Source organism: Pinus tabuliformis, chromosome 8 (assembly GCF_031772625.1).
Source record: "Pinus tabuliformis cultivar Carrire ecotype Pingquan chromosome 8, CPIR1, whole genome shotgun sequence".
Taxonomy (NCBI): domain Eukaryota; kingdom Viridiplantae; phylum Streptophyta; class Pinopsida; order Pinales; family Pinaceae; genus Pinus; species Pinus tabuliformis.
The window spans coordinates 1439840872-1439864972 of record NC_142294.1 but is presented as its reverse complement, the minus strand read 5'-3'; positions in this window follow the sequence as shown (position 1 = coordinate 1439864972).

Here is a 24101-nt window from a genome sequence, read left to right as displayed (position 1 = left end):
CATTTAATTTTCTCATGTAACATCTTTCTTCTTGAATTTCCCTGAGAATGTATACTTTATGTATTGTTCTCACTCCTCTTCCAACTAGTTTTCCTGAAGATGATCTCTTTATTTCATAGTCTTTGGCATGAAAAATGATAGTGTGGCCCTGATCACACATTTGGTTGACACTAAAAGTATTATTCTTGATTCCTTTAACATATAACACATTTTGTACTTTTCCTTTGCCATCGTTGAGACTCACTGTGCATATTCCATCAATTCTAGCAGATTCGTCATCTCCAAAAGTCACATTTCCAACCTTTTCTTTGTTTAGTGAGATGAATTTTTTTTGGTCACTTGTCATGTACCTAGATAATCCACTATCTAAAAATGTCTGGCGTTCCTTGTTCTAGGAATACATAACCATACCACTTTTCGTAGGGGTAGATTCTTCAATCGTCCTTCTTCATACTCGCTTTGTTTGCTTTAGGAGATGATTTTGTGCTTCATGGCCTAGACTGTTGCATTTGTAACATTATAGAGTATTATTTGAAAGAGGAGAAAATGAATTATAAGTTCTGATTTGGTCTTGCCTGTTAATGTTAACATTCTTATTTTTATGATTAGCTCCATAAGCCTTGCAATGTTTTTCCTGATAACCAATACTTTTTAAGGAGAAACAATGACTAGGGAAAATAGTTTTATACATGTTAGTATAAGTTTGCCTTGATGAACATTCATTTTAAGAAGGGACTACTTCTCATTCCTTGGAAGCACTTTGTTTCCTATAGGATTAATATGATGAGATCCTTAAAACGAAATCAACAAAATTTGTAGGTTTTTCTTCATGATCAATAATGATGTCTCCCTTTAAATTAAAGGATTTGCGTATATAGCCAAGTCCAAATTCATCATGTGGAGGTATTTGGGAGCTGAAAATGACATCATAGGTTTGGGAACTCTTCAAATTATTGTTGGCTTTGTTAAAATCCCTTCTTATAAATACTCCTTCAACTTCGATTTTTTCATAAATTTCTTCATTTTCCTTTATTTTAATTGTCAAGGATTCTTCTATTATTTTAGCTTCTTCTTTCTCAGTTTTGAGAGAGATGATTTCTTTATATAACTTTCCATTCTTTTCCCTATCATTTTCCTTTAGGGAAATGATATATAATTCATCCATACTTCCTTCTTCTTCTTCTATTAGATTATTTTTTTCATTTGTAAAGGCAATGAACAATATTTCTCTTCTTCCCTCATATTATTCTTCATTAGAGTCATCATTTCCTTGCTTGGAGAATAAATTCTTTTTCCCTCGGCCTCTCTTCGTGAATGTTATTTTCTTAGGTCCATCTTTATCATCACTGTTACCTTTGAAAGAACACTTGCTTGCACAATGTCCTAGTTTACAACATCTAAAACAAATGAGAGGTAACTTACCTTTAAGTTTGGATCATTTCTTCATCCTCATGATAAATAGTGTCATTTCAGTATCATAATCATTGCTAGTGAAATCATATTTCTTCTCCTTTTTTGATGTCTTTGATGCCTTGAATGTAACTTCCTTGTGAGTTATATTTCCTAACCTCATCTCATGTATGATATGAGGATTCTATGAAGCTGGCCCATTGATAAGGTGTCCAAATCTATTAGTTCTTCTATGGGACAAACTTTATCATCAAAACGACCTAGAAGATATCTTAATTTTTTTTCTAAAATCATATTTTATTTAGAATCTTCACCTAGCCCTCTGAAATAGTTAACTACTTCATCTACTTTTAGGAGCTAAGGAACACTATCTTCTTCATCATTCATATTGAGACTTTCAAACTACCTTATAAAAGTTTGAAGCTTTATCGTTTTTACCTTGTCATCTTCTTCATAGATACTGATAATCTTGTCCCATATTTCTCTTTTTGATTCAAAATACATGACCTTGATAAATTTTGAGTCTGATATAGCACTTGTTATACAATTCAAAGCCTTGGAATTTGCAACATACATATTCTTTCCATCCTTGTCTATTGGTAGAGGAGATGGGTTTTTATTTGAATCTGTAAGTGATTTCAATACTTCAACACCAAGATACATTATATATTACCTCATCTTGATTTTCCAAAATGAAAAATGTGTTCCATCAAAGTGGGAAGCCTTAAGTGCTTCCCTGCTATCCATTGTGGTTCAAAAAATATTCTTCTTCTAGTTATTAGGTTGGTCTTGAAGAAGTTGGATCTGATATCAATTGTTGGAAATATTGAGAGGAGGGTGAATCAATATTTATTTCAATTGTTCATATGGTAGTTAATATTTTTCTTAAATTATAAGCACAAGTTATGCCAAAACACTAGAAAAAAAAATTAAAAAAATAAATAAATAAAAATAAGAAATTAACTTATATAATGAATGTTCAATTAACAATGATGAGGACACCAATCCTCTTTTACAAATTTAGGCTCCAACCTATGCAATAGGAAATTCAAATCGTTCAAGCCTCCAACCTTGAATGAGTAAACCAATCCTCTTAAGAAAATTCAAGCACCAACTTTGTCTATATAAGGACACTAATCCTCTTAGGCTCCAACCGTTACAAATGATTCAAATATAATTCAAAAAATTAATTAAAACTCTGTTAGGATAGTTTCAAAGTACTTCTTCAATATGTCTCCAAGGACTCTTTAGAAAGTTGCTCCAAAATATTTCCAAGAGCTACTCCAAATACTGCTCAAGGTAACTTAAATAATGACTTCAACAATATTTAAGGAAAACATTCAAACTTAGGTCCAAAGATGGTGTTCAATATTGATTAAAAAAACTCCAATACAATTACAAGTAGATTTGCAATAAACTAACGTACAGGATCGAGAATGTCAAGTGCGAATAGTCCTAGTTGCAGAACTGAGTGTAAACTAGCTTGAGTTGTAGGGGAGAAGGTTTGTCCTCAAGAGGCCGAGGTATGTATTAAAGGAACCCTGAGTTTTGTCCTCAAAATAGTGAATTATATCCCACAAAGGAGGGTTGAAGTTTGTGGTATAAGTAGGTTGGATTTTTTCCACAAAGATAGCTGAAAAATGCTTCAAATATGATAAGAAAACCATCAAATGCCCTTCAATCCAAAACATAATTAAAAACTAGAAAAATCTTCCTTCTATCTGCTTCTAGGTTCATGAGACATGAGCATCTTGACCTTATTCCTTAGGTCTAAATCCTTCTTTGATTGTTCGATTGAGTTGTTGACTGAATAGAGGAGAAGTCTCACCTATTTATGCTATTCAATTCACCCAAACATGGCCGACTTATCCTCCACTAGGGACAACTTGACTGTGGAGTAAGATAAGTGGTTTTTTTTCTTAGAAAAATAATTTCTCCTCAACGGAGAGGAATTAGGGAGCAGGGTATACCTCATTGAAAGGGCTTAAAGTAATATTTAAGCTTGTGCCATCGTTTTCTTAAGTTGAATGGCCTTTGACATCAATAACAATTAGTAATCTCTCTCTCTATACATATGTGTGTGTGTGTGTGTGTGTGTGTAATCTAAGTATTGTGAACATTTTTCAATCTTTGCCTTTTCCAAATTTTTCATAATGTTAGGTTAAATTTGACTTGGTCATAAATTTCTTTTGATAAGGAAATTAATGGGTTTTCCATTTGATGTTTATGGGCCCAAAGTTTCTACAACTTATTGTTTTTCGCATGGTATTTATTTAATGGCTTTTTGACTCCATATTATGATGTTGTTTGGTTATGAGGAGCCACTTCCTTGGTTTCACATTTGTTGGATACATATTGTTATCCTATTGCTACACATTTTATTATTTTATTGTTGTTGATTATTAATTATTTTCTCTAACTTTTAGTTTTAACAAATAGTATTAGAGCGAGGTTGATCTAGTATTGTTAGAGACATAGCATTTGTGACTAACAACAGGGTGAGATATAAGTGGAGCCAAGTTGATCCTCTATTTTTAAGGACTTCGCACTTGTGAGTAAGATGTGGAGATAAGTGGAGTTCTATTGAGATGTTCAATTCCCTAGGTTTGTTGTAAGCCTTGTTATTCAAGCATACATGTTGTAGCATGGTAGCTTATGGAGTTATCCCTCTCAAACATACAAAGGATGTAGGATCTATGTTTTGGAATGAACCACTTTGATAGGAAAGTAGGTGCACTATTATATTGGCTTGATCTTGTAGAATATGTTGAATCTTTAATTAAGGGGGAAGGGTGTTCATCCACCATGAAGAAAACCAAGCTAGAACTGGTTTTCAAAACCCACTTAGGGTTTTTGAAACCATTGTAGGAAAACAATACAACAAAAATAAGACAAGCAAGATGAGAGAATAACAACATTTCCAAGTGCCCATAAATGAAGTAATGGACATATTGAAGGCATTCCTATGAAGTTGTAACAACATTAAATCAATATTTTATAATTTAGTCAAAAAAATAATAACATTTTTAAGTGCCTATAAATGTAGTATGAGATATGTTAAAGGCATTCCTATGAAATTCTAACAACACTAAATCAAATATTTTATAATTTTTGAAATAAATCATAATGTAGAATACAGATCTAAAATGAGAAAAATTTCAACTTTGATGACAAACATACAAACTTACACATCAAGGTTACACACCTCAATTACTCATTTTTTTCTCTTATGTTTTATTCTTAATAAATAAAAAATAAAACCAGAAAAGTCTACTAATTACATCTAAAATATAAAAAATATCCCAAACTACAATAACAATGTGTAATTGGTATTCTCATTATTTTCATTTTTTTTAATAAAAAAATAAATAAAAAGAAATACCGAACTCAACCCAGGTTATCTCATAGATGGATCCACTTTAAATATCCGAAACTATAATAACAATCTGTAGTTGGTATTCTCATTTTCTTTTTGATAAAAAAATAAAAATAAAAATAAATACTGAACTCAACCCAGGTTATCTCATAGATGGATCGACTTTATTTCGAAAAAGATTTGAGCGCATGAAAAGTGTGTCTTATCCTCAGTCGCTTTATTATGATAAAACCTGCACAAACCTGCGTGTGCAGACGTTGGGACTTTTCGTAGCACTGGTCGTATTCTATCTTTAAGATTTCAAATATTTTATTACACCAATTTATTATTAGAAATAAATTTAAATCAGGAAACAATTAATTCAAGGTTAGGAATATATTTTTATAAATTATAGATGCTAGGAATTATGTTTTCTTGTATTCATAAATTTCATTTCAGTGAATATACGTAATAAATTCCGAGACATTTGGTAATTGTGATTTTTACATTTCTACGACGCGAGTAAGTGATTAGTTTGTAGTGTTTATAGTTGTAATTTAACTTTTTTATTTCAATGTATTTTTGGTCAGGTTTCTTTAAATTTTAGAGTGATATTTATTGAAATTACATTTTTACTCGGTAAATATCATATTATTCTAGTATTTTATAGATAATATCATATTATTCTAGCATTTTATAGATTTTTTAAAACATTTAATTTGTTATGCATTTAAATACTCATTTCATAATCATAAATTTATAATTTCATTAATAGTAGAACACACGATATCATATTAACTTCCAAATATCGTGTTCATTTACTCTTTCAAAATTGTTACGACTATTACAAAACCCAAATATGATGAAGCACTAGGTCTTCCTCCATGGTAGGAATTTAATCACTCTCTCTATGTTTCAGTCTTATCGAATATTCGTATCAATCACTGCTAATGTTTTAATAAAAAATGAATTATAAGTACCGTGCCCTCTCGTAAGTATTTTATGTTCGAATGTTACTTAATAATAAATAGCAAATATGCCTATAATACCTTTTGATTAAGCGTCATGCGACTTTAAATTTTGAATGAGAATATTATATGATACATAAACATTAATTTTCCTATAGAGTATAACACCTGTCTTAGAGCGAAGAAATAAAATGCTTTGAAGTTTGAACGACTCATTTAAATTGCCACACGTGTAAACATGACATTAGCTGTTATTTTCATTTAAATATTTCTTTAACATGTTCGCTAAGCCCCACTATAAAACATGTTCATCAAACAAACCTTAAAGAAACCCGTCATTTCTCTAAATACAAGAAACCAGTCATTTCTCTAATACAAGAAACCAGTTATTTTTCTAAACTGTTATCTAGACATACATGCACTCTCTTGCCCAATGAATCTTAAACTGGTGTTGATGTAATGCTCAATAAACTGTCAGGCCATGTAGTAACTCCATGAAATCAATTCATATTATTCCTTCAAGTAGGTCTTTATTATATACATGAGGGAGACTGTTCACTTCATCTCCCGATGACTGTTCATATTTCTTATTATTTATTTACATCAATTGTATTTATTCACCCAATCTTGATAATTAGGTGTCAACATTCCCCCCCCACCCCTTAATCTAAAGGGATGTTGGTCAGTCCAAACATCATTTTGAATCATTCAAGCTTTTCTCTTCCAAGCGCTTTGGTGAAGATGTCTACAATTTGCTCATTAGTGGAACAATGACGGAGATGGATTATCTTGGCCTCAACATGATGTCGAATCAGATGATATTTAGTATTGATGTCCTTCGTTCGATCATGGAACTTTGGGTTCTTGTCCAACTTTATTGCAGAGGCATTGTCAATCATGAGTGGAGTTGATTGTACTTGTTTTACCTGCAAATATTCAAGAATTTTCCTAAGCCACACAATGTCTTTTGTTGCTTCAGCTACTGCCATGTATTCTGCTTCTGTTGTGGAATCTGCTAGAACTGATTGTTTGTGTGATCTCCAAGAGACAGCTCTTGATCCAAGACTCATAGCATATCCTGAAGTAGATACTCGAGTTTCTTTGTCTCCATCGAAGTCTGAATTAGAGTATCCAATCAAACTAAAGTCGTCCACCTATGTATACTTGATTCCAAAGTCTTGAGTTCCCTTCAAATACCTTAGAACTCTTTTTGCAGCAGACCAATGTCCCTCACAAGGCTTTTGTATAAACTTGGAAATGATTCCAACATCAAACGAAATGTCTAGTCTGGTAGTAGTTAGGTAGTTGAGACTTTCTACAAGCTTTCTATACTTTGTTGCATCCTCAAATTCTTTTCCTTCAGTAGATGTGAGCTTTAAGTTTTGTTCCATTGGAGTAGTAAGAGGATTGCATTCTGTCATGCCAAACCTGTTCAATAGATCTCCAATGTATTTCTTTTGAGAAAGAAATATGGACTTCGGATGTTGGGTTAATTCAATACCAAGATAGTAATGAACATAGCCCAAATCAGTCATTTCAAAACTTTTCCCCAATTCCTTCTTTATGGATGCAATGTAGCGTCCATTGTTCCTTGTCATTAAAAGATCATCTACATATACCACAAGATATACAACTGTTTTGCCAACTTTCTTGACAAATAAAGTTGCATCATCAAGATCATAATGTTTGAAATTGAGTTTCAGAAGATGCTCAGTTAGCTTTTCATACCAGGCTTGCAGTGCTTGTTTGAGGCCATACAAGGACTTCCCTAGTTTTCATACTTTATGTTCATGTCCTTTCATAGCAAATCCTTCAGGCTAGGACATAAAAACAATCTCTTTTAGATCTCCATTCAGGAAAGAAGTTTTTACATCCATTTGATGGACTTTCCAACCGTTCTGAACTGTTAGGGCAAAGAGTGTCCGGATGGTAGCCCATTTTGTTGTGGGGGCAAAAGTATCCTCATAATCGACCCCTTCCTTCTGTGCAAAACTTTTTGCCACAAGCCTAGCTTTGTGCTTGTCAAGTAAGCCATCGGCTTTATACTTCTTCTTGTAGACCCACTTGCAGCCAATTGGTTTGGTTCCTAATGGAGGATCAACCAGCTTCCAAGTGCCATTCTTTATGAAGGCATCATACTCCTTTTGCATCGCTTCTTTCCATTCATCATGAGAAGCAGCTTCCTTGAAGGAAGCTGGTTCAAAATCTGTAGACAAGTTCAATTCACAATCATAAGAAAAATCCATATCAACAGGTGAATTAGAGTCATCTACATCACCTCCATTTTGCCAGTTTGAATTTCTAGTTCATGTCTTTCCAACCTCATCAGGATGAACACTTTCAAGTGTCTTTGTCAGCCACTTTGGGTGACATTTTCAGATGGTCCAGGCTGCTCCGCTGATTGAGTTGGGACTGAATCAAGATTGAGTCTCCCAATTCTGTCAATCACATCACTTAAAGTGTCATATGTTGTTGGAGTTTCATGCAGGGGAGAGTGTTCTTCAGAAGAAGATCCACATGTTGATCTAGTATAGGAATCCCCCCTTCAAGATGTGGAATCTGATTATCAAATTCTTGAAATGATTTTGCTTTTGTGAACCTATCCAAGAGATCAAGTTGCCGCTCAACAACATTTTCAGTTTTGGATGATTCAAGAAAAATTACATCTCTAGATACAACAAACTTTTTATTTCCTTCATCATAAAGATAGTATGCTTTGGAGGTGTTTGAATACCCCAGGAAGATACACTTATGACTTCTAGTACCAAGTTTGTTTCTATGTACCTTTGGTATCAAGGCATAACAAGTGGAACCAAAGACCCTGAGATGCTTTACTGAAGGAGCATGTCCATACCACATTTCATATGGAGTCTTGTTTCTAATAGCATGAGATGGACATATATTCTTTATATATGTAGCACATAGAACAACATCAGCCAAAAACATTATCTTTACATTTTTTAAGAAGAGGATGGATCGTACCATATTTAGAATTATCCTATTCATTCTTTTAGCTACACCATTCTTTTGGGGATTATAAGGCACAGTTGTTTGATTTTTGATCCCATGTTGGCAAAGATAGTTTTCAAATTCATTTGATGTGTATTATTTTCCATTATCAGTGCAAATAGACCCAATATGAGATTGTGCATCATTTTCAATCCATATATGAAAATTCTTGAATGTTTGAAAAGCATCAGATTTGTTCTTCAATAAATAAACCCAACACATTCTAGTGTAGTCATCAATAAATGTCATCATATATTTATTTCCATTTGCAGAAGGAACAGGACTTGGACCACATAAATCTGAATGAATGAGTTCAAGTCTTCTATGTGCTCTTGAATATGAATCATGAAAACACTGTTTGCTATGCTTTCCTAGAATGCAAGCATCACATTGCTTAAGTTTCCTAGGAATTGTAGGCAAACCAGCAACACCATTTTTCTTCAACAAGTGGAGGTTGTCATAGTTCAAATGTCCAAATCTAGCATGCCATAGTAAACTTGATGGAAGTGTACCTTCTTCATGATGAGAATTGTATGAGAAATGTTGTGCATGAGCAGAGGTTCCTTGCAGCTTGAGAAGCCTTTCTTCTTCTATTCCCCTCATGACAAGTGAGTGGTTAGATGCTTTTCTTACCTCAAGCTTGCTATCAAACATATGAATGGAATGACCTTGCTGGCGGATGTGGACCAAGGACAACAAGTTTCTCTTGAGTTGTGGGAGATAGAGAACATGATGCAAAATAAAGTCTGGAAGACCAGGCAATTGAAGCCTGAATTTGCCAAGCTCTGATGGCTTGATTTTTTATTGGTCTGCAAAGTATACTGCTCCATCAACATTGTCAGTAAATTCTTCAAAAAAATATTTTCTATGAGTCATGTGGCAAGTTGCACATAAATCAACCAATCATTTTTCCAAGAATAAAGTGAAGCATTAAATAAATCTTCATTTACTCCAATATTACATTGTGCCACAACATAGTGAGCGGATTCAAGTGCTTTACCTTTGTCTGTATCATCAGTTTTACCTCTCTGTTGGTTTCTTTGCTGCTCAATTTTGTCCCATGATAGCTTGCATGTAGAGGCATCATGCGATCCATTTCTTTTGCAGCGTATGCAGTGCAAATCTGCCTTTTCTCTTTGAGAGTGTCTTCCCCCCCTACCTCTAATATATCTTCCTCTTCCTCTTCGACCACCTCTTCCTCTGGAAGAATCTTTAGCAGGATTATTTTCTTTATGAGCAAGGCACACAGTCTCTTCAAAAGATTTAAGGACTGTCTTCTTTCCAAAATCTCTCTCTTTCAGCAAACTTTTTCACGAGAGTCAAAGGTGATATCTTTGAGATTTCCATTTGCTTTCAATGACACAAGATAATTGGAGTAAGTAGGATAAAGTGCCTTGAGAAAAGCGATAAGAGGAATATCTAATTCAATCTTAGTGGATTTGATATCATGAATTATAGACATTACTTCAGATGAAAGAGCAAGAGGATCATTATTTTGCAGTTCAAGAGTGAAGAGTTTAATCATGAGTTGAACAACTTCAAGTGTTGAATGTGAGTCATAGAGTTCTTTCAGCTTTTGTAAGGCTTCAAAAGCAATTGAAAATGGTGAAATATGGTGACTCACCTCTTCATTTACAGATGCTGCGATTAATGCATAAGCTTTGTTGTTCTTGTTTTCCCAAATGATGAGTTCTTTGTCTGAGGTAGGCTGTTCTGGCTCTTTGTCTCCATCTCCAACACACACTCCTTTCCACAATTCATTGAAAATGAGGGTGTGTTTTATCATCCAGGACCACTCAGGATAGTTCTCCTTGCTAGTGAGAATTATTCCCACAATGGATATGATTGAATGCATTCTGTAACAAAAACCTTTTGCTGCAAAATTTTACTCTTAATGGGAAAAAATATACATATAATATGATGGGATAGCAGATTCAAATTTCAATCCGCATTCATCTGGACAATGTTAAAGTATAGAATATGGCAGTGTTTAAACAACACATATATGGCAGTGTTAAACAAGATCACTCCATTGATACATGGGAGAGTGTACATTCAATGTACAACACAAATATCAATCTTCACCTATTACAGACCACAATATTGCCAAAAAAAGCGGAAAAAAATATATTCACTATGTATACATCTAGAAAATGTCATCAACAACAAGAAAAATCACAAAAAAAATATTGCTGCCAAAACACTGCATTACAACAACAGCTATATATGATGGAGTGATACCAGATCTCTGCTTCTTGCTGGTTCGACCTACTCACTGGAATTTCTGGAAATTTAGTGAGCTCAACGCTAGCAGCACAAACACAATGTCCCCTTAAAGGACATTCAATGCATAAAAAATTAAATGGCATTCAATGTACATGAGAACGTAGAACTACAAATATACATATGCACCATTAATATGCATACGCATCATCTGAAATTTCATGGTAGGGCATCTCACTGTAGCAGAGTCAGTACACAAAGGCAAAGTCATTCTGTCTTTTACACGGAATACTGAGTATAAAAAAAACATCAACGCACATACCAGCTTATGCACAGTCTCACAGTGAACAATAATGCATAAAATCCAACAGTTTAATACAAGAAAGAAAGAAATCTTTTCCATATAAAGTGAAAACATTTGACCACCATACATGCGGCTACGTGGAGGACCACTTGTTTCATACCACGCTTGGCGACCTGTTCGAAGCAGCCCTCACGTTTCACACAGGTATGGTGCGCAGCATTCCCTCAAACTTCAACAACACACTCTCTCATCTGCGTTCCTTCACGCTGATACCTAGACTATGGCACGAGTTTGAAAATCAAGGGTGGTAGACTGTACAGAGATGGGTGCAGGATTTCAGCCAAGGACGTTCAATCATGTGGAGAACACCTTTTCCAAAACCGCCCTTTGCACTGGAATGCTGTTGCCAGGTCAGAGGTGTCAGTTCTAAAATATGGGCAGAACAGGAAAATAGGCAGAAAATGGAGTTACAAGGGCAGGAGTACTAAAATTAGGACTAGCTCTAATACCATGTTAGGCCAGGTAGTAACTCCATGAAATTAATTCATATTATTCCTTCAGGTAGATCTTTATTATATACATGAGGGAGATTGTTCACTTCATCTCCCGATGACTGTTCATATTTCTTATTATTTATTTACATCAATTGTATTTATTCACCCAATCCTGATGATTAGGTGTCAACATAAACAATGGTCAAGAATTGGTCTAGAAAAATAGACAAACAATGGCTACACACTTCTCACACTTATAGAGTTTCTACAATGGTTTCAACTCATCAAACTGCCACTTCGGTACCTTGTCACCAAAGTAGTCACGTCTTCAGAAAAACAAACTCTTCATTGTTGGCTTTTTTACCGTTCAAATTGTGCATTATATTAGCCCTTCTTTTACTAGGTGTAATTATGGAAAATCTTTTCACTTGCATTTAGTGAACAAGGCTGGATACAAAGCAAGTTGAATTGTAGTATTACATGATCAATATATTTACTAACAAAGAAAATTTTAGGGGTTAATATTCGCAGGTGGGCTAATATTCCATGAGATTCGCCAATTTCTATTTTTCTAAAAATTAATTCGCCTAAATTTTATAGTGTAAAACTATTTTACCTTAAAAATCACCAATATTATATATTGTCTAATATAAAATAATTACAAATCTAATTTTCTTTTACAAAATTATCATCAAATGTTTTGAAATTTGGATATTAGGGACTAGTAAGATTCCCCAAGGTTGCTAAACTTTAAGGTAAACTTCCATCCTTGAAATTTTCCATGTTTACTGCTTTCTTATAAGAAAACTAGGATCCAAATATCTTCATTATTAGTGTGTACCTTTTGAATAAATATTTTGATATTTATAGTGGCAAGCAGGATCCAAATATCTTTGTTATTAGTGTGTACCACCTGAATAAATATTTTGAGATTTATAGTGACAAGCAGACTATGATCCAAATATAGGTCATTTTTTATTTACAACATTATACAAATTGTTAAGGGAAGTATGACAAGGGTGATTTATGTAGCCCATGTGGTTGTTATTGCCAAGAATCTCGGACTAGTAATTGAGCATATTTAGGAATTATTAGAGAAGATGTAGAAAAACTTTGAATTTGACAAAGTTTACATGTTGTTGGCCAGTCAATTTGGAGAGCCTATGGTCTTCATGAGTGAGCTAATATGTGATGATTGTGATTGAAGAAATTCAACGTGGATGTAAAGGAATTACCAAAAATTTGAATCTAGTGGACCATTAATACAAGGATATCCTAATTAGCCAATTCATTTATGTCTATAATTCTGAACGAGAAGTTCTTCATGATGAAATAAAACATCAAGGCTGAGAATGGCACCAATCCTTCACAAAATTGGCATGTTGGGAAGCACAACAACCATCTGAATATGTTTTGGGTAGTAAGAAAAATAATTGAGTGGCTTTTCTATTGGTGTGGCTAGCATGAAACCTACTAAACATGCCTTGCTTCATGTGGGCTGGAAATTAAGTTTGGTGGAAGAAGCGATTTCCTATTTTCCAAATGTACCACCCATAGCCAATCTTATTTATGAAGCAGAGCTTATTGGTTTTGAGTAATCCAAGGAAGGTAAGGACGGTGATAATAGGACAATAGAGGAGAAAATGAAGCAATAGATAGGAGGTGGTAGGAAGGTAATGGAGGAAAAAATAGCAAAGGCTTTGCAACAATATGAAATGGCCCTAGCATACAAACAAACAAACAAAAAAAGTTTCCCTCTCCAAGAAATTTTCATTCAAAATAGAGCTATGTGCCAAAGCATGGGAGAAGGTCTTGGACGAATGGAACATGAGAGGTACATGCTTCCCTCTCAACCACAAAGAAGAGTAAGAAGAAGATTGTAGTGAGGTTGAGGGATGAACCCAACTCTCGTAGGAAAATGTATGAGGACATTTTGCAGAAAGGATAGATTGACAAAGAGGATTTCCATGGACATGATCTGGTAGAGGCTGCGTGATGCATACCCAAGCCAAGTTGCGAGGAGATATTTCATACCATGCTTAGCTGCAAGTTTATGCCAAAATATTTTTTCTTTAGATTTCACAGTAGGCTAGATATGTCTTAGACCTTTGCTTGGTTCATATAATATGTTTCTTGACTATTCCTCCATAGGAAGTTGACAGAGTTTTGGAAGATGTTAGATGACTATAACAACTCTGCTTTTCTAAAGATAATTGTTATATCTTTGTAGAATATGACATATTGTGTAGTTGGTGTATTATCCAAATTATGGATAGTATTGTTCTATGTATATTAATTTATTTATAAGTGTGCTTGGGGAGACATAGATTTTTGAGTTTCCACAGTAGTCACTTATTTGTTAGCCATTGATCTTTCATTAGTTGTTTTCTTAATAAGAGAAAAAAAGCAAGTTTTGTAACTGATATTCTTTGTGCTTCCTAACCAAGATAACTATAATTGTCCCAATATATCACTTGTGTGCTCTGAGCATTTTCTAAAGGGTTAGATTCAAATTTTAAAGGGTTTTATGCAACTAGAACAAGGGCATTACAAGAAAACCAACAGATTTGGATGGTGAATTGACTGGAAGGAGAGACAAGTGCATCTCTATTCTTACTTCAGTAGAGAGTTGAAGCATTGTCTCACCCGATCTTTCATAATCATCAGACGACCATATCCCAGAGATTTGACACTGTCATATTGCTTTCCATTCTATAGACCAAGGATTTGCTTGACATTTTGAATCTCATCATTTTCTATGATCTGTTTATTGTTAGATTTCATTACATTCAACAACTTGCCTCTGACAGGGAACACACAATTGTGGTTTCAACCAACAACATCCAACCCTCCCATATGAACCATTAAGACAACCAAAACTTACACTCGAAATGAAAATGAAACCCTGTGACAATATTTAGAACTACCTCATTGCATATTAGTCTTGCTTTAACATAAGGTGAATGCACTTACACACATTAACATAGTTCTAGTCCATATAAAATTTATGACATCACAGAGGGGTCAATGACAACAATCCTACCAGTGATTTTTTGCACCTTTTGGGGTAATTACTAATTATTTTTATTACTAACACAACCACATTAAAAATATGATGTGATTGATATAAGCCAAAGGCTTCATTTGTAACATTGATAAATATAAAATAATAAAAATATTAAAAAAAAACAATTACAATAAAAATATTATTATTAATAATATAACCAAAATAAATATTAATTGATATTAATTATTATTTAATATTAAATGTAATTTATTATTATTTAATTTTAAATTATTAATAAAAATTAATAATTTAATAATACTATTTTTTTATAATAAATAACATTTTAATTGTCAAATAATAAATAATTATGATAATAATTATAAATAATAATAAAAAATAATGATTAATATTAATTAATGATAATAATATTTAATACTTAATAATAATTAATAATTATTTATAAATAAATATTATTATTTATTATAAAAAATATTATTATTATCATTATTTTAAAATAATTTTTGTTATTACTAAATAATTATGATTATTATTACTAATTAATATTACTATTATTGTTAAATAATATTATTATTTTTAATCCAAGGGATTGATATTATAAATTTAAAGGGATTTATTCTAAAACCCCAAGATATTATAAAACTAAGGGAACGATATTAAACCCAAGGAATTAATATTATATAACTAAGATATATAAATCATAAGATAAATATTATAAACCCAAAGAAATAATAAACCCAAGGGAATAATATTAAATTAAAAGGATAAATATTGTAAACCCGAGGTATATAAACCCTAAGAAAAATATTATAAATCCTAAAATGGTTGACCAAAGTTGACCATTATAAACCCAAAGAAATAATAAGCCCAACGGATTAATATTAAAAACCTAAGGGATTATAAACCCAAGGGATTAATATTAAACTCAAGGGATAAATATTATAAACCCAAGGTATATAAACCCTAAGATAAATATTATAAATCCTAAAATGGTTGACCAAAGTTGACCATGGTTGATTTTCATATTGACACAATTTTTTTCACAATGCGAAGCTTGACTATGGTTGACCATGTATGTTTTTCATATTGAGAGAACCTTTGTCACTATGCAACATGGGACAATGGTTGAGCAAGGTTGATTTTCCTAGTGATACAACCTTTGTCATAATGCGAGGTTGGACCAGGGTTGACCATGGATGACCATGATTGTTCCAATGTGACGTTGGACCAAGAGAGAATCTTTGTCACAATGTGACTATGATTATTGACCATAGTTGATTTTTATATTGAGACAATCTTTATCACAATGTCATGATTAACCATGATTGATTTTAATATCAAAACAAAGTAAAAATAACTACTTTATAACCTTGCTCAAATACCATGACCATAATTAATTAATTTTAATATCGAAACGAAACAAAACAAAAATAATTACTTTATAGCTTTCTTGAAATGTAGAAATTAGTTCCAATCTTTCGAAACTTAACTTAATAATTAAATAACTTAATAACTTAAGAAGCTCAAATATCATGCACTACGTCTTCCTCCATGGTAGGGAATTTAATCACACTCTCTATGTGTTATTCATATGGAATATTCCTATCAATAGAATGCAAGAAAAACAGAATCAAGTTCCACGGTTCATCAGGTGCATCCTAATTTTAAAAATATTTTTTGGAAAAAGGCCAAAAAAGCCGGCGTTAAAAAACTTCTAAAATAATCTAAACATGAAAAAAGCTGGAGAGCGTTGGAAATTGAGTGTACATAAAGCACTGCTCGGAACCAAAGAACACAGCAGCTCCATCTCAATTGTTTTTGAGTTCGGCATCGGATTGGGTTGGCTTGTTAATGTGTGGTTTGTTTGTTTGTTCTGCATTTTTTTTAAATGAGTGCTTTAATGTTCTTGGTTTCCTTGGTTGAATTTATTTCTACTGTGTGCGAATCGTTTCTATTCTATTTAGTAGTGTGTGAATTGCTGGGCGGGCCACCGCAGCACAGGAAATATTAAGAGAACCTACATTTTGCCTGATGAAAGCTGACGAAATATATGTACTTGGTTAATTTGTAGTTTTTTTGAGGTTTGGTGGACGTGCAGGTTTTCGCCTCATTTTTGACCAGGTAATAAATATACCCTACCAGTTCCATTTTCAAATACAAGAACTCTAAACTGTTATCTAGAAATCTTGTTGTTTATATGGAAGTAATTGTAATTTAATTTTATGATTGAAATGCTACCCTGGAGCCTCTAGATTGCTGACCGCCGGAGAAATGTAATTACCGGACCAGCAGTTGGGCACGCCGCCTTCCTAAGTTAACCTTCCTAAATTAAATGGCCTGTCGTTTCTCCTCTTTGTTTTTATTACTGGTTTGCTAAGCTCGTAACTTAAATTGACGGATTCATATAGTCATAAATCTGGATAGAACCTTCATTCTTTGTGGTCCCACTACAAGGTTATGTCAAATTATTCACCATCTGAACCAAGAATATTTTCGAGGGCTTTTCGGGACGTGTATGAGCGCATTGGAAACATTAAGAGAACCGACATTTCCCCTATGAAATCTAAGGAAATATATGTCTTTTCATACATAGGTTTGCTTGTTGCTGCGATATTTGGTTGATATGCAGTTTTGTTGAGTCCATTATTTTTTATGGAGTTGGTGGGCGTGCAGGCTTTCCCTTAATTTTTGACCAGGTAATATATATCATGCCAATTTCATTTTGAAAAACAAGAAACCAACTAATTTTCTAAATTATCATAGAAATCTTACTAGTTATATTGAAATATTTGTAACTTAGATTTGTGATGTTTTCAGAGGAGCGCAGAGCACAGGATCAGAGTTTCAAGAACACAACATAGATCTTAGTAAAGACTACATGCCAAATGGATAACACAAGACAGAGAAAAAAATCAGATACAAATCAATACAGTATTAATAGAAAACATAATACATTATCAATGGAGAAAGAAATCACAGTTCACATTACAGGAAAAGTTGAAAATAATGGAGAATTATGTAATATTGGAGAAAGTTTGTTTCACATTTGTGTGTCCCCTAGATTATCATTAGTTTCTATTTTCCAGGAGACAATTTTGATCTCCCTAAATTAATGTAAACCTTTTTGATTATATGATTAATGAAGGTGTGCCGTACTGCCCAAGCAATTTCTAGGTGCAGCTTGCTCACCCGTGAGCTCTTAGTTTCAGTGGTTCAATTTTGTCTTCCATTTTTAACATGGTATGAGAGTTGGTGAGCTTTGGTGGCTACATTGAAAGCCTTAGTGGCAGATTGAGAGCCTTGGTAGCTGAGAACCCCTGTGGCTGAAATTGATGAATCTGTGTTGAGCATTAGTGGCTGGAAAGTTAAAGAGCCTTGGTGGATGAAGTGTGAGTGCCTTGGTGGTTGGAGAGAGGCGTTGTGTGAGAGCCTCAATGGCAAAGGCATTGCTGCAAAACTTGTGCTTTTGCTGAGTAAAGCCAAATCGGCACAACGTTTTTCCCTCGCTCACGCACTGGTCAACACGACGATCATTACGCCATTTTGGGTTAATTCTCACATTGATTCCCCTTTCCTTAGCGCAATCAGGATCAAAGCGGGTTGTAAGCGTGAACCCAATCTCAAAATTCCATGCTGGTGAATTTTATTGAGGTTTTTCGTGAAACAAGGACAGAAGAAAGTTGTGGTGGCTTTGTATTTTCTTTTGAGGTCGAGATTGTTCCATTTGAAGTTAATGCTGCTCCATCTGAAGTCGAGGTGTATTGAAGCTCAAGATCACTGCTGAGATCGTTGACGCAGTGTTCTAGTCTTCCTATAAAAAAAATTGGGTTGAAATTGCTTCAGTCCGAGATCCCTTGGCATCACATCGAGATTGCTTGGTATCTGTGGTGCCTCCATGCAGGAGGTTGAGATCGCATGGTTTGTGCTACAGTGGTGCTTTGATGTTGGATGCTCTCTTGATGGCTTGGTAGTTTGCCGAAGGGGTCGCATTTTTTATTAATGCTTTGAGGCCGAGATCATTCCAATAAGATTCGAGATCGTTTGGTATGATAAGGCCAAGCCTTGATTGTTGATTAGAGATCGATGTTTTCGTGACTAAGATCGCGAGTGTTGCTTTGGTGGATGCGATTGTTGGTACAGTGTTGTTATTTTTTAAAATCAAGAGCATCTCTGATTGGTGCTAAATCCGGATCTAGAGCTGTTGGAAGAGTTTGAAGAATTCAAGTGACTGGAGGCAAATCTATGTTGAATTTGCAAATCGATTACTAGATACTGAGGATCTTGTGCTGGATCATCAGAAGTCGGTTGCATCTAGAATACGAGTTGGAGTCCTATATAATTTGAATAATACAATCATGCCACATCAAGCCTTAACTTCAACAGCTATGACAACTTTGAATCTGTGACATCAACGATTTGGACACATCAATCTTCATGAATTATTACTATTACAGAAGCAAGGTATGGTTAATGGACTTCTTGTTTTAATAAATGCACATGTTGATTGTGAAGGATTTGCACTTGGAAAAATGCATAGGGATGATTTTCCGTCAGATTTAAATAGGAGAAAGAGAGATATACTTGAATTTTTGCACACTGATATATGTGGACTAATGCAGAAAAGGTCCTTAGGAGGAGCTTATTATTTTTTGTTATTTGTTGATGATTGCACCAGATATACCCGAGTGTATTTTCTCAAAGATAAAAGTCATGCTTTTGAATACTTTAAAGAATTAAGAAGTATGGTTGAAAAGTAGGGAGGGAAGGTCATCAAAACTTTCCACTCAGATCATAGGGAAGAATACAAGCTTGGAAACTTCATCAAATATTGTAGGGATCATGGAATAATTCAACAGTTTACAGTACCCCACACTCCACAACAGAATGGGGTTGCAGAGAGAAAGAAAAGAATTCTGGTGGAGTGTGCACACAACATGTTGAAAGGTAAGAACATATCTAATGGCTTTTGGGAAGAAGTTATTAATACTGCAGTCTATTTAAATAATAGAAATCGAACTAAGAGTCTTGATCCGAAGACTCCATTCGAAGCTTCATATGGTTTTAAGCTTGTAGTCAGTCACTTAAGAGTATTTGGTTCAAAAGCTTTTTCACATATTACCAAGGAGGATAGGAAGAAATTGGATGCTAAAGCCATAAAATGCATATTTGTAGGGTATTATTATGAGTTCAAAGCATATAAATTGTTTAATGTGTCTACTCACAAGGTATTTGCAAGTAGAGATGTTATCTTCCATGAATAGGTTGATGAAGGAAACAAAGACAAAAGTTATCAGGAGTGGCACATGCCTTTACTAATTGATCATAGCAATGATGAAGACAAAGACATCCATGTGCAGCAATAGAAACAAAAAGAATAATCTAGTGATGACGGTACATTCAGCAATCCAAATCCATTCAGGGGTGAGCAAGACAGATTTGAGGCATGTCTGCTACCAAGGAGATCAGGTAGGCAGACTCACTTACCAACAAGGTATAAGGACTATGCTCTTATGACTAGTATTCTAAATGTTGTTGAGACCATGAATTATAATGAAGAAAATCAGTATGATGAATGGAGGTTAGCTATGAAAGAATAATATGAGTTAATAATTAAAAACAAAACCTCTAGGTGCCCAAGCAGTAACCAGGTGCAGCTTGCTCACTTGTGAGCTGCTAGTTTCAGTGTTTCAGTTTTGTCTTCCATTTTTAACATTGGCTTGGCTTGGATTGCTCAGGAAAGATGATAAATTTATAGATGAAGAAGGAAGACCTAGAATTTGCTCCATGTGATTCAGATGATTGCACAATCAAGGGTGCTTGGCATTGGTAGTATCTTTTGGCATGGGTGATAGAGAGAAGACGGTTTGGGTCGACTGACTGTGTAAGTTTTGACGGCGTCGACTTCAATTGGTTTCACGCCTAACATTCTCCCACTTGAAGCCAAATGAAGAATAATGAATCAAGTCACATCGAGTCCTACCAAGCCTCTACATGACTCAAGTTTATTTCTTGGTAGAATCTTAGTGTGCACATCAACATGGTTCTTATATGTATGGATCTTTTCCAAGGATAATTGTGCTTCCTTCAACACTTGCCAGATCCAATGGTACCTTAAGTAAATTTGTTTGGTGTTTTAGTGAAATGTTGGGTTTTTTGCCATGTGAATGGCACTCTGACTATCAAAATATAACACATACTTCTCCTGATTTATTCTTATCCCTCATAGGATGCGTTACATCCACAATATCTCTTTACAAGCTTTTGGTGCAGTTATGTACTCTGCCTTTGTTGTAGAAAGAGATACTATTCTTTATAGCCTTGACACCCAAGATATTGTTGCACCTATAAATGTATACAAATAACCTGTAGTGGAATTTTTGGTGTCCATATCTCCATCCATATATGCATATGTATATCCTTCAAGCACAATCTCATAATGAACAAAACATAAACAATAATTACTAGTACCCTTGAGATACCTCAACATCCATTTTACTACTTGCCAATGTTTTTTTCTTCGATTGGCAAGGAACCCGCTGACTACTCCCACTGAATATGAAATGTCTAGTCATCTGCATACCATGACATACATCAAGTTGCCAACTTCTAAAGCATAAGGAATATTACTCATTTCTTCCTTCTCCTTATCATCACTAGGACATAACTCAATACTCAGCTTGAAGTGAGCTGCGAGGGGTGTACCAACTAACTTAGAATCCTTCATATTAAACATTTCAAGTGCCTCCTTGATATATTTTTCTTGTGATAACCAAAACCTTATTTTTTGTTAGATCCCTATACTACTAGTGTAACCCTTTATTGTTATTAGTAAAACCCCCTTATTATATTGTGTGCCCATGTAGTCCCCATGTTGTTATTATTGTGCCCCATAGAATCCAACTATTGGTATTATTGTTCCCTTACATTATTATTGTTATGTCAGCTCTGATTATATTATGACCCCTTAGACTCCCATATTTAAAAAGGAGGTCTTGTCATTTGTATCATCCAAGAATTGTTCATTTGAGTAATGTAAGGGAGGTTTCCCCCTCAAAAAGGCTTCTTTCTAAGGAGTTTACCTATCTTTTCTATCTTTTTATGAGTTGGTTTCATAACATTTGGTATCATAGCTTTGGATTCTAGGGTTTCACTGCTCCAAATAGATATTCATGGAATTTTTTCTATAACTTTATTTCTGTGAAGTTTCAAAAGATAAACAAAAAACCCATTTGAGATGAAATGGTTCTGAACCTTGGGTCCAAATTTTAGATCTTGTCTCACTATATTTTCATATATTTGATCCGAGGAAGTTAGGGTTTTTGCAAGCCGCAACAGTCAATCGCAAATAGGTCATCGTGGAATTTTCGCTATAAAATTTTGTCTATGAAGCTTTAGACTCTGACATTAAAACCCATTTGAGTGGAATCATGGGGAAGCTCGGGCCCAAATTTCAGATGTTGTTTCACTATATTTTCGGAGATACAGTCCAATACATTTAGGGTTTCTGCGGGCTCGCAAGTTACATCCTAAAGAGGTGACCTCGGGAAAATTGTCATAACTGTCTCTCTAATCATTAGATTCAAATTTCGTGAGAAGTTACAGAAAGAGGACAGACTGTAGTTTTCTACGTATCAGTTTCAGATCCGAAGGTTGAAACAGTGAGACGTGGCACTTCATACAACTTCGCTCTTCTAAAAAGGTATATAATCAGGTCATCTTGGGAGATTATGCATAACTCTTTCTTAGAGAATCCAATTTCGATCATACTGGTGGAATTGGATAGAGGACGTAGAGCGCTACCACATGTCGCAATTTCAGAACTGGGAGATTTGAAATTACACAGTTACAGTCATTTCAAGATCGAGCTCCTAAAATCAAGAAAAGGAGATATGAGGAAGTTTGATGGCAAGGATCTAGTAAATTGGATACTACAGATGGAGCAATATTTTGAGCAACATGAGGTGCAACTGTTACAAAAGGTATGTATTACATCTTTATATTTAGAACTGAATCAATTTTTATGGTATGAAGGGCTTTGTTCTCGTAAACAACTTGTCATGTGGTCAATTTTCACGGAGGAAATGATAGCACATTATGAGGATACAAAGAGAAACACCTTCTTTAGCGAATTGATAAATCTCAAACAAAAGGGTTCAATGGAAGAGCACATTGAGGACTTTCAAAAACAGAATATAAGGGTAAATGATATTCCAGAGAACCAAAGGATTTAAGCACAAGCCCCTCCGGGACCTTGGTTCATTTCGACCAGTGATTCCAGTCATTCATCATATACGTAATTACGTCATTCAAGATATTTCATTATGCATTCATTCATTATATATGTCATTACGCTTCAAAACCTCCGCCTCCTCTCCCTAGATTGAGAGCCTGCTTGCGCATCCTGAAATGGCCAAATTAGTAGGGTTTTAATGCTCGACCAGGGGGGAGAGGGAAAGATGTGAAAACCTCCGCCCCAACTCAAATAGGGGAAGTGCCACCCATATTCACATGGGCAGATCTGAAAACCTCCGCCTCCTCTCCTCTCGATGGCAGCCCTCTCCCTCTCGATGGCGGCCCTTATGGTCGAGCACCTCTCCTTATTAGTCGAGCATGCTTACGCACCCTAAAGGTCCTCTCCTTAACAGTCGAGCCTGCTTACGCATCCTCTCCCTATGGTCGAGCACCTCTCCTTATTAGTCGAGCGTGCTTACGCACCCTAAATGTCCTTAAGGTCGAGCAACTAAAGTTTCAATTTACTTATTGGGTGGGGGGGCTTAAGGTCGAGCCCCGTTGCCGGTCCTTGATTGCTTATTGGGTGGGGCAGATCTGAATAAGTAAGCTTCAAAGTGGGTAGGGTGAGGTACGTTAGTGACTTTTTTAGTTACTTATTTGATAGGGGCCACCCAATAATTAAAATGAACGAACGCTTGACTATAAGGCCGCCATCGACTCACTCATTCATATGGGTGAGGGACTCACTATTCATATAGTGAGGATTGCTCACTCAAGAAGGAAAGGAGGCAAGGGAGAGTAAAAATCATCAGTATTCGCAAAAGAGACAGAGACAATGGGAGCAGAGGTGGTGGGTGGTTATGCATGCCGAGGATAATAAAGATACTTATACCTGACGTCATTATAGTCGCGCCTGGTGATCAAAGTAAGGTTAGCTGGCTCGACCAAGAATCGATGTCTTGGTTCTTCGGTTGGGTGGGTGGGAGGCTCCGTCTTTCCTTGCTTCTTCAGGTCAGTAATGAAAAGGAGTGGGTTGGATGGATAAGCAATTGACCTAGTTCCTGCACCAATTCTAAGCAAC